This window comes from Chinchilla lanigera, unplaced genomic scaffold (genome assembly GCF_000276665.1).
Source record: "Chinchilla lanigera isolate Chin_1 unplaced genomic scaffold, ChiLan1.0 scaffold00001, whole genome shotgun sequence".
NCBI lineage: Eukaryota > Metazoa > Chordata > Mammalia > Rodentia > Chinchillidae > Chinchilla > Chinchilla lanigera.
The window spans coordinates 49,347,844-49,357,279 of NW_004955402.1; positions in this window are offsets into that span (position 1 = coordinate 49,347,844).

Below are 9,436 nucleotides of genomic sequence, written 5' to 3' on the forward strand. Positions count from 1 at the left end.
CATGAGCCCACATGTTACCCAGAAGTCAGACTGGATTTCTCTACCTCTTACTCTCCTCAAAGAAGACCAAACCCTCGATCAAGAGCCCCTAAGTCCCATAAGTGACCCTCATTGCAGATATACTCTTTGGTTTAACACCAAGTCTTTAGAGACTTGAATTACATCTACAAAATTCACTTGTACCATTCCCTCGGTTCAGGTCTGCTTGAAACTTCAGGGATTGTAAGCCAGCCTTGTGATTTAACTTATCAAACACAACTGTGAACCAGGAGTGTACTTGCATGTAATGTTCAGGGTAAATATGAAATTGATAAAGATAACTAATTTTTGGAAATTTTTTAGTGTTATTAGCATTAATGCTTAAACTGAAAAAAATCTCTACAGAAAACAAAATAAAAACTAAATTCTTGATGATCTAAAGATTTGCAGTTGGGAATCAATTTATGCAAATTAAGGATCCCTGAGACCCAAGTCTGTTTTAAATTTCACTATATTGGGACAGTACTTAGGAACCATACTGGGACTGTGATGGCTTTATCAGAAAGTTTGTCTTTCTTAATATTTTCTGGCTTTGATAGAAAAATCAGAAATTAATTTTCTTCCCCCAGGTATACTTTTTTCAGTGTTGTTAAAAATTCTTCTTGCTCACTGTATACAGTAAGGGATAGTAAGGGGCAGACAGGCATAATCAGTTGCATTTGCAATATCTTTGATGAGACAAAGCTCAGAAAAGACTTCAAATGCAACACACACCATCTGAGAGGGAAGTGTGCAAACCCACCTCCGTCTTCTCTGCATTTCCCATCAAAACCCATCAAACTAGAGCTAGAGAATTTTGGAGTTCTACTGTTTCTGTCCTCCATATTCATAAGAAGTATGCAAGAGCAAGTAGAAGCAGATGGTGATTTTTTTCTTTTCCTCAAGGAAAGACCAAAAAGAATAAAATTTCAGTCTATGCTGCTAATTTTTCAGGTATATGAGCCTTACTTGACAGTGTTCATTGTTATTATGATACACTCAGGTCTCTGCTTTTTCCATTACGAAGAGCAAGGAAGAGTCAGCCTTAAACATTACCTTAGTTTTGGTTCAATAAAGTATATTACAAAAAGTGATTCCAGGTAATAGATATGCTAATTCTTAACAAAGACTTTAAGACTATCTCTTTGGCCTCTTTGATTCTACTTTTGCTTTTAAAACCTGTGCTGATTTTTACTATTGGTTAAAATATTATCAATACACTTTCTTGGACGAAGTACAAGCTTATAAGTAAATAATATTTTTCAAAATAAATTATGTAACTTATATAAACAATTATTTTCCATAATGAGGAAAAAACTGATGAATGACATTTCCCTTAGTAAACCTTATTAAATCTTGTTATACTTGGTCTGGAATTACTTGACTGAATTCTCCAAATCTGTTTCTGTCCCCAGCCTGTTTTACCTGAGTATCTGTCTTCTTGTACTTTTATTTAGATTGACACGAGTGATTATGTTTGGTCTCCATTCAGCTTGTAGGACCTATTAGAAAGTGAATCCTCAGTAGGCAAGAAGAAAATAAATCAGTAGTAGTGAAAGTGTCCCTAGGAAAAGTCCTTGAGATTACTTGTCTTTTGAAAGACATTTAGGCAGAGTCCTATTTATAGACTATGAAGCTTCTGGTTTAACTTTCCCTGCTCTAATTCATTCTTCTTATGCCAGGAGTTTTGTTATAAGAACTTAAAATGCTCTTCATTATTATTTTTGCACAAGCAAACTTAGCAATTATTTCTTAACAATTAAAGCTTTTTACACAAGCCAAGTTTACTAAAGATGACATAAAAGTAGAAAAGGGCTAAGGAGTGGAGAGGGTCCAAGGGCAGCGGTGGAGCTGGAGACAAAGTGTGGTACAGGCATGTAGACAGGATCAGGCCTCAGTATAAGCATGTGTAGCAATGTCACAGTGAATCTCATTAATTTTTTCATTTCATATGTGTTAGTAATTATGATTTAAAAAATATATTTTGAGGGTCTTATTCTTTCGAGACAGGGTCTCAGTCATTAACCCAGGCTTTCCTCCAACTTGCAATCCTCCTACGTCAACCTCCCAAGTACTGGAAATGCAGGCATGTAGGACTGCAGCCTACTCAATTATTTTGACTTTTTAAAAAATGTGAATGCTTGTACATCCGATTTTTTTAAATAGCAATTATACTTTTTAATATTATTTCCATGTTTTTACCTGTATAATGACAAATATTATATACATTAAGAAAGATATCATTAATTTCTTCAAAGTGATATGAAATCTAAATTATTTGCTTAACATTATTCACATTACTGTGATTACAGAACATTTTCTGTCTTAGACTTGGGAAGGTCATATTGAAATAGAGAAGGAAAGATAGAATAAGAGATAAGAAAAATATAGGAAAATGTGCAGAATAATTAAAATCAATGTTCCTGTTAAATGTGAGTAGAAAAATTTTATAAAACTTTTTTTAATCTGCATAATGTCATTAAAAAGTAATTAGACTGAGGAATTATGGCTCAAAGAACTAGAAAAAAGAAAGTAGAACATGTAGAAACCTTTTCCCACTCTGAATATTTGCTTATTGTGGAAGTGGTACAATGAATCTGACAAGCTAAGCAGTTTATTTGAAAAATTTATGGGATAAGAGTATATAAGGAAGGGGGCTGGGGATTTAGCTCAGCGGCAAAGCGCCTGCCTGGCAAGCGCAATGTCGTGAGTTCGGTTCCTGGTACCGGAGAAAAACCAAAAATAAAAAATAAAAAAAAAAAAGAGTATATAAGGAAGAAGAAAGGTCTCTCAAGGGAGAATGTTTGTTTTAACTGCTTAATGTTTTCTTTTGAGACTACAAGGTTATATTCACATTAAAAGTAATGTGATCTGGAATAGAACAGGTCCTTGAAGACAGGAAATCTCAGATTGAAATCTTACTCTCTGAAATAGGATTAAGATGATCTCTAGACTATTATTACCCTTTGTAACTTTCTAAATGGAAATGAAATCTCCAGCTGGAGGTGACATGCTACAAATTATTTTAAAACTTTTATGTATATACTGCCCAGGATTCCCACAAATTAATCTAGGCATGTGAAGAGACAGACTGCCTGAAGTAAGAGAGAGAGAAGCAGAGACAGACAGAGACAGAGAGAGACAGAGAGGGCATCAGGATAGAAACAAAAAAGCCATCAGAGAGTGAATGCTGCATGTGAAGCAGTGCTTGTAATAACGACTTTAAGTTTTGAGAAGAACAAAGTAAGAAAAATGGGAGGAATAAGAGTATGAAAAACAAGTCTAAAAGCATAAATTCTGATAAGATCACGAGACTTATTAGCATTGGGCCCAGGAGAAAAGCAACTGAACATAATCTAATAATAACTAGAAAGACGGATATTTTAAAAATAGGTTCTAGAGGGTTGCAGGTTGATAAAGAAAGAATCTAAGCTTTGATCCTAGGGTTGAAAGTTTATAGGAGAGGGGAGGACAAGGTTCATGAAGAAGAGAAGGTTAGACCCTTGAGAGGCCCCAGGGAATAGTGCGGATTTTGTATATGTACTTTACATCATCCAGAATTGCTCCAGAAGCAGTGCTGGAATGTGGTAGTAAATTTCATTCAATCAATTCTCTGAAAATAGTTTTTAATTGGATATACAAACTTTAGTGTTGTTTTACATGTAAAATTCACTGTAGCATGTTCATTTTGATTATTTAAATAATTAAATATAACCAAAAGAAAGGAGATAAAAGCAAAGAGATTAAAATTAATACTTGTGACAGTTAATTTTATGTGTTGGCTAATTTTATGTCATCTTATGTGAGCGATGAGGTGTGCAGATAATAACTAAACCTTAGTTTGGATGTGTCTGTGAGCAGTTGAATCTTGGAACTGAGTTAAGCAAAGTCACAGTTCCATAAGGGAGGACATTACTCAATCCCTTGAGGCCCAGAACAAAAATAAACAAAGCCCAGAGGAGCATTGTTGCATTCCCTTTGCCTACTTGCTTGAGTTGAAATGTAGATCTTCTGTCCTTAATCCTCCTGGGTCTCAGTACTTCAGACCTGGATAGGAATCTACATCACAAGTCCTCTAGTTCTGAGGCCTTCAGACTATACCTCTTGCTTTCCTAGGCTTTTGACTTGCAGATGGCAGATTGCATGAATGCTTCTCCTCCATAATGACACAAGCCAGTACTTTATTATAAATCTCTTGTATAATATGATACTATATAGAGATTATATATGACATTGCATGTACACAAACTTTCTAATCTTTTGGTTTCTCAGAAGAATATTAATATAATTCTATAGCCTGAAGGTAAGCTACTTTAGCAAACCATCTTCAGGTCATTCATTTTAAATTTTTAGACTTGTCTAAATGATTCAAAAAGTTAGGAGAGCTACCATTTAAAAACAATTAGTCAAAGAACTAAAAATAAGAGCTACCTATTGGTGTAAAGTTCAGTTATGTATTCACAATGAACCTATGAGGCAAGTGTTATTGTAGTCATTTATGGTGGAGAAACTGAGGCACAGAGCATTTAAATGACTTTTCAATGTGGAAACACTTGTGCTTTCAATTGGTTGGGCTGATTTAGAAGACTCTCCCTGTCCTCCACATCGATAAGAGTGCATATTAAAGCCTCTGCAGTGGGGACTATCCTCATTGTGTGCTTTTCTGTTCTAAACCTCTTGGCTTTTCAAGTTCATTACTTCCTTCTAAATGGTATCCTTTATTTGTCTGTCCTTAAATGAAACCATTTTTAGGATATATAATCAAATATGAAGGTGATGAATTTGTCCATTGCTTTTCCAAGAAGCGCTTCAGCTAGCTGTCAAGCATAAAATTTCTTTAAAAGGCAGTGAGGTCATGATTTGTCTTGTTACAGTTTTAGCAGGGATTCTCCTTTTGCTACTGATGCACTTAGTTGTCAGCTCACATCATATCTTCTTTCTTCACAGTTCATTTGAAACAAATATTGAGTTGCAGTTTTCCACAAGATTCTAAAGGTGCGATACGCAAACTGAAGTGTGCTAGGTCTTCCTCAACCCTTCTGAACATCCTTGATGAAGAATGTCATATTGAATAGAGGAAATGCAAAAATTTGCTTATTAACAACAAAAGCGACAGGAAGTGGTAAGAATATTGTGCCAATTAATTTTGATTGTCAAGTTGACTGGGTAAAGATGCTGAGGAGAGGACTGAATTGAGAGAGTACTAACCTCCCCAGTCAGTTAGCCTGTTGATGTGTTCGTGGCTGACGGGGCTATCTGAAGTTTGGGCCCAGCTGGAGGAAGTAAGACATGGGGATGTGACCTAGGGGACTGTACCTTGAGCTGGCCCCTTCTTTTTTGGTATTCTTTCTTCATTTGCTTTCCAGCTACTATGAGGTGAGTGTATTTGTTCTGCCACACCACTAAACCATGATGTTCTGCTTCACCTCAGACACATGGGAATAAAACCGGCCAACTCTGGTCTGAAACTTCTAAAACCATTAACCAAATGAACCATCTTCTCTGTTAAGTTGTGTGCATCAGGCATACTGTCCCGGCACACAGAAAACTGAGCCAATATCCAGAAGCAGGCATAAAACTTAGAGCATAAAAATGTTATTGTGAACTCAGCGCTTGCTTTCTGGTAGGCTTTACCTGAGCTGTGTTTGGTTTGTTTGCTTTTGGAGATATTTTGGCTGCCTCCTTCGTGTCTCTCAGGTGTGACACTTAACTCATATTCTTGGAGAGGTGTTATTGCCATTTTATCTAACATACTATTTTGCTCCATTATGCTTTGTCATATGATCCTCCTATTCTCTTCATTGTAATGAAGAAATCACTTCATTACACTGTAATCATAAATGTAATCAGTGATTACATTTATTTATTTTTATTTTATTCCCAGACCCCATGTAAGGAAGAGTTAAGATATATCTTTGAGCATTATGTTTACAGATCAAGTATGCTTCACACCGAGTTGGCATTTACTGCATATTCTTGTAAATTGCTTTTTAAAACAATCACTGCCTATTTTAAAAGTATTTTTCCAAAAGAAAAGTTTCATTACTAATTTTAATAAATAACAAACAGTAAATAATTTTGTCTGGATTAAATTTTTGTTGCAAAATATCCTGCTAATAAACATCTCACACATTTTAAGGCAAAATGGCATAGCTTGTACATTTTAATATTCTCATGATATTCTTGTTTTTAATATGATCAGTTTAGCCTAAAAAATGGGTAAAAACCGATTCAAATGTACTTTAGTAAGCACTAAAGTTTATACCAATTTAGGGGTAGGGTGACATGCAAAACAAAACGAAGAAAGAATAAAAAAGTAGAAATGCAGAATTCATCATAAAATGAGCCATTGTTGAGATTATGAAGACCTGTAAAAACAAATTCATCCAGACACTAGCAAAGATTGCAAATATCAGAAATTATACAAAAAGCAAATTTTCACTAATTAACTTCCTGCCACTTTCTGTAAAACCTTTACCCTCAAATATTTGGCTCAATATTCGTTGAATGCCTCATTTAACAACAATTTGATCACAGAGAAAAATATAGTGATGTACCATTTTCCCTAAAAATACCTTGCAGTTTTTACTATTATTTTACATTCTACAACAGTTCCTTATCATTTGAAGGTTCAAGAATACTTTAGAAATTTTTCAGAGTTGAGGAAATTGCAATTACTGTTTTTCATATGCAATATATAGAGTTAGTGACACTGAAAGTTTTCTTTTGAATTACCTCAAATTATATAGTCCTGGAATTGATTTAGCCACTTTGCCATTGATGTCCTGGCCTGAGCCCTACCAAGTTTATAGTAATCCTGTCTGTATCATTATTTAATGTCATATGAACAATAAATTTACATGTTTTCCCAAAAAATTTACGTAGTTCACTCTGCTTCAATAGTTGGATTATGAAACAATACAAAATCTTATTAATTATTTGCATTCAAAATTTATCTCTTTACATGAGTTATTGCTTTGGTATAATTTGAAATCATTTTTTATTACAATTAGCATCCAAGTGTCAGAATTATTTCAATTCATTATATCTTCTGTTTTGTGCTCCATTAATTTACCTTCATTTTCATTCTGGTCTTCACTAAGTAAACTTAACATTCATATGCACTATCAACCAAGGAGTTTGCAGTTTCTTTGTTGAAACTCACAAAATGTACGTTTCCAAATTGTAGGTTTCCTAGCCTAGTTTCCTTCTGATAATGGTTGGTGGCTATCATTCAATCCCAAAGGAGAAAAAATTGGTCAAGGGAAACTGAAAGAGAAAGGACCAGGATCTTAGGTAACTCTGTTTAAATTATATACTCTATGGTGTATAGAAATCAACTACTAATGCTTACAATTTTTTAATGGTCTGATTGATTTTGCATGCTTGTGTCTGGTGGACTGAGCAACTGATTTGAAGGTAACAATACGCAATAGAATTACAATGGTGAACTCCTACCATCTTGTCTAGTGATACTCTGTATTATCTCTAATGTTTTATTAAAGAATTATTTTCTTATTCTCTTTAATGGTTTGAGCAATCTTTCCTTCTTACATCTCGTAATTTGAGCAATGTAGTTGAGGATAGTGATATGTAATGTAACAACCAATGCTGATTCATATTATTTTGTCTTTAGACCCTGTACCACTTTGAATGTTCTTGCTCTGATTTGTTTATGTTCGTGATACTGGTATGCTGCTACTGTTCTATTTTTTTGGTTTGTTTGTTTCTCATTTACTACTCTGTTTAAAATAAAAAAAAATTAAAAATGCATATGACTATGCAAATACAGTGTGAGTTTATCTCTCAGGGCACTGAAATTGAGGGATTGTGAAGCTCAAATTCCATTTGTTCTATGATAGGTCTGTCTGAAACTTAAAATATTGTTTCCCTCAGTGAGTGTGCTTGGTGGACTGGTGTGTGCTTAAATGCTAATCTCCAGAGAAGATAACAAATGCATAGTTTTTAAAGTTTGTAATAGTTTTACAGGCAAATGAGAAAAACTTCTCTGTAATGCTTTGAAGCTAATTTTATCTTTTGAAATATTTATTAAAATGATATAGTAATAAATGAACATAAGTTTATGAAAAAAGTCAAATTTAAAAATTTCTGGGAAAAATTCAGAGTCGATTAATTCTTTTTGTGTATTTGTTATTGTTCAGCATGCAGGTAGAACTCTATAAGTAACTGCGAAATTGGAAACACTAGAAATTTGAATTATAAAAACACTAGAAATTAGAAACACTAGAAAAGATGGCAGGAATAGAAGGAAAAGTATTACTCTGATTGAGAAAAATTTTAGTGGAAAATATATATAAAGCAATATATATACATATAAATTCAAGAGTTTATTTAGATCTGGGTATACTGCTAAAGGAGATAATAGATAATATTGTCTTTTCCTAAAAGAAAAATCATTATGCAGTTAGGATGAGAGACTGGGAGTTTCACTAGGATTTGAGGATATGGAAAAATGTTATCTGAACAATGCCTTCCTCCTCAATTGCTTTGGATCCTGAAGATCTTCTAGGAGCACCTGCACAGAGTTTAAAATCATGTTTTCAGTTGCAGTTCTGACAAAGCCTCTCTTTTCTGGCCCTCCAAAGACTTTTAGCTTTAGGTAATGAGGAGGTCTGTGTATATCTTTTAGACAGGATGGCTTTGGATACTTTGGGAGGAAAAAATGGGCCATACATGAAAAGTTTGTTGCTGTCTTACAAGCACTTACTGAGATGTCTTCAATTGTAGTCCCTTTGTCATTGCATGACTTTAAGCAGAGTTTGGCAGTCAAATTATGTTTCATTGTCTGTTTGTTTGTTTTTTAGTGTTTTAATTCCTTTCATTGCCAATGGGCAACTATCACATTTGTCCTGATAAACTGGCTAAGTAAAATCATTGACAAAAGTGTTCATACCCATACTTTCTTAGAATTGAGAGGGCACGTCCTCACAGGAGAATTCTAGGAGTCCTTTGAGCTTCCTACTTGTCAGGGATGGGTGTCCTTCAGTGGGTGCAAATCCATGGCATGCATGCCACAGTGGGTTGTTTGGATCACTGAAAGCTCTAAAAGGGTCATCATCACTACCTGACATCTGACTTGCAGCATGTCTAGGCTACTTTTCAGAATATAGCATTGGAAACAGCTAGATTCTGGAAGAAATAAACTGAAGAGTTACAAGATAGTTTTGGCAATGATAATGATCATTAATAACCACTTTTACCAAGAAGCCTTTGAGAACCAAGCCAGATAATATGTATGGAAAAATATAGATTGGTTGGACATGGCTTTAGAGACTATAGACATATACAGCCTGAGGTACATAACAAAAAATTAGTTTATAACACAAAAGTAATAAAGTTTAGTGCCTAGAATATTTATATTGGCATTTTATCGTACAGGCAGACCTATATATATCTA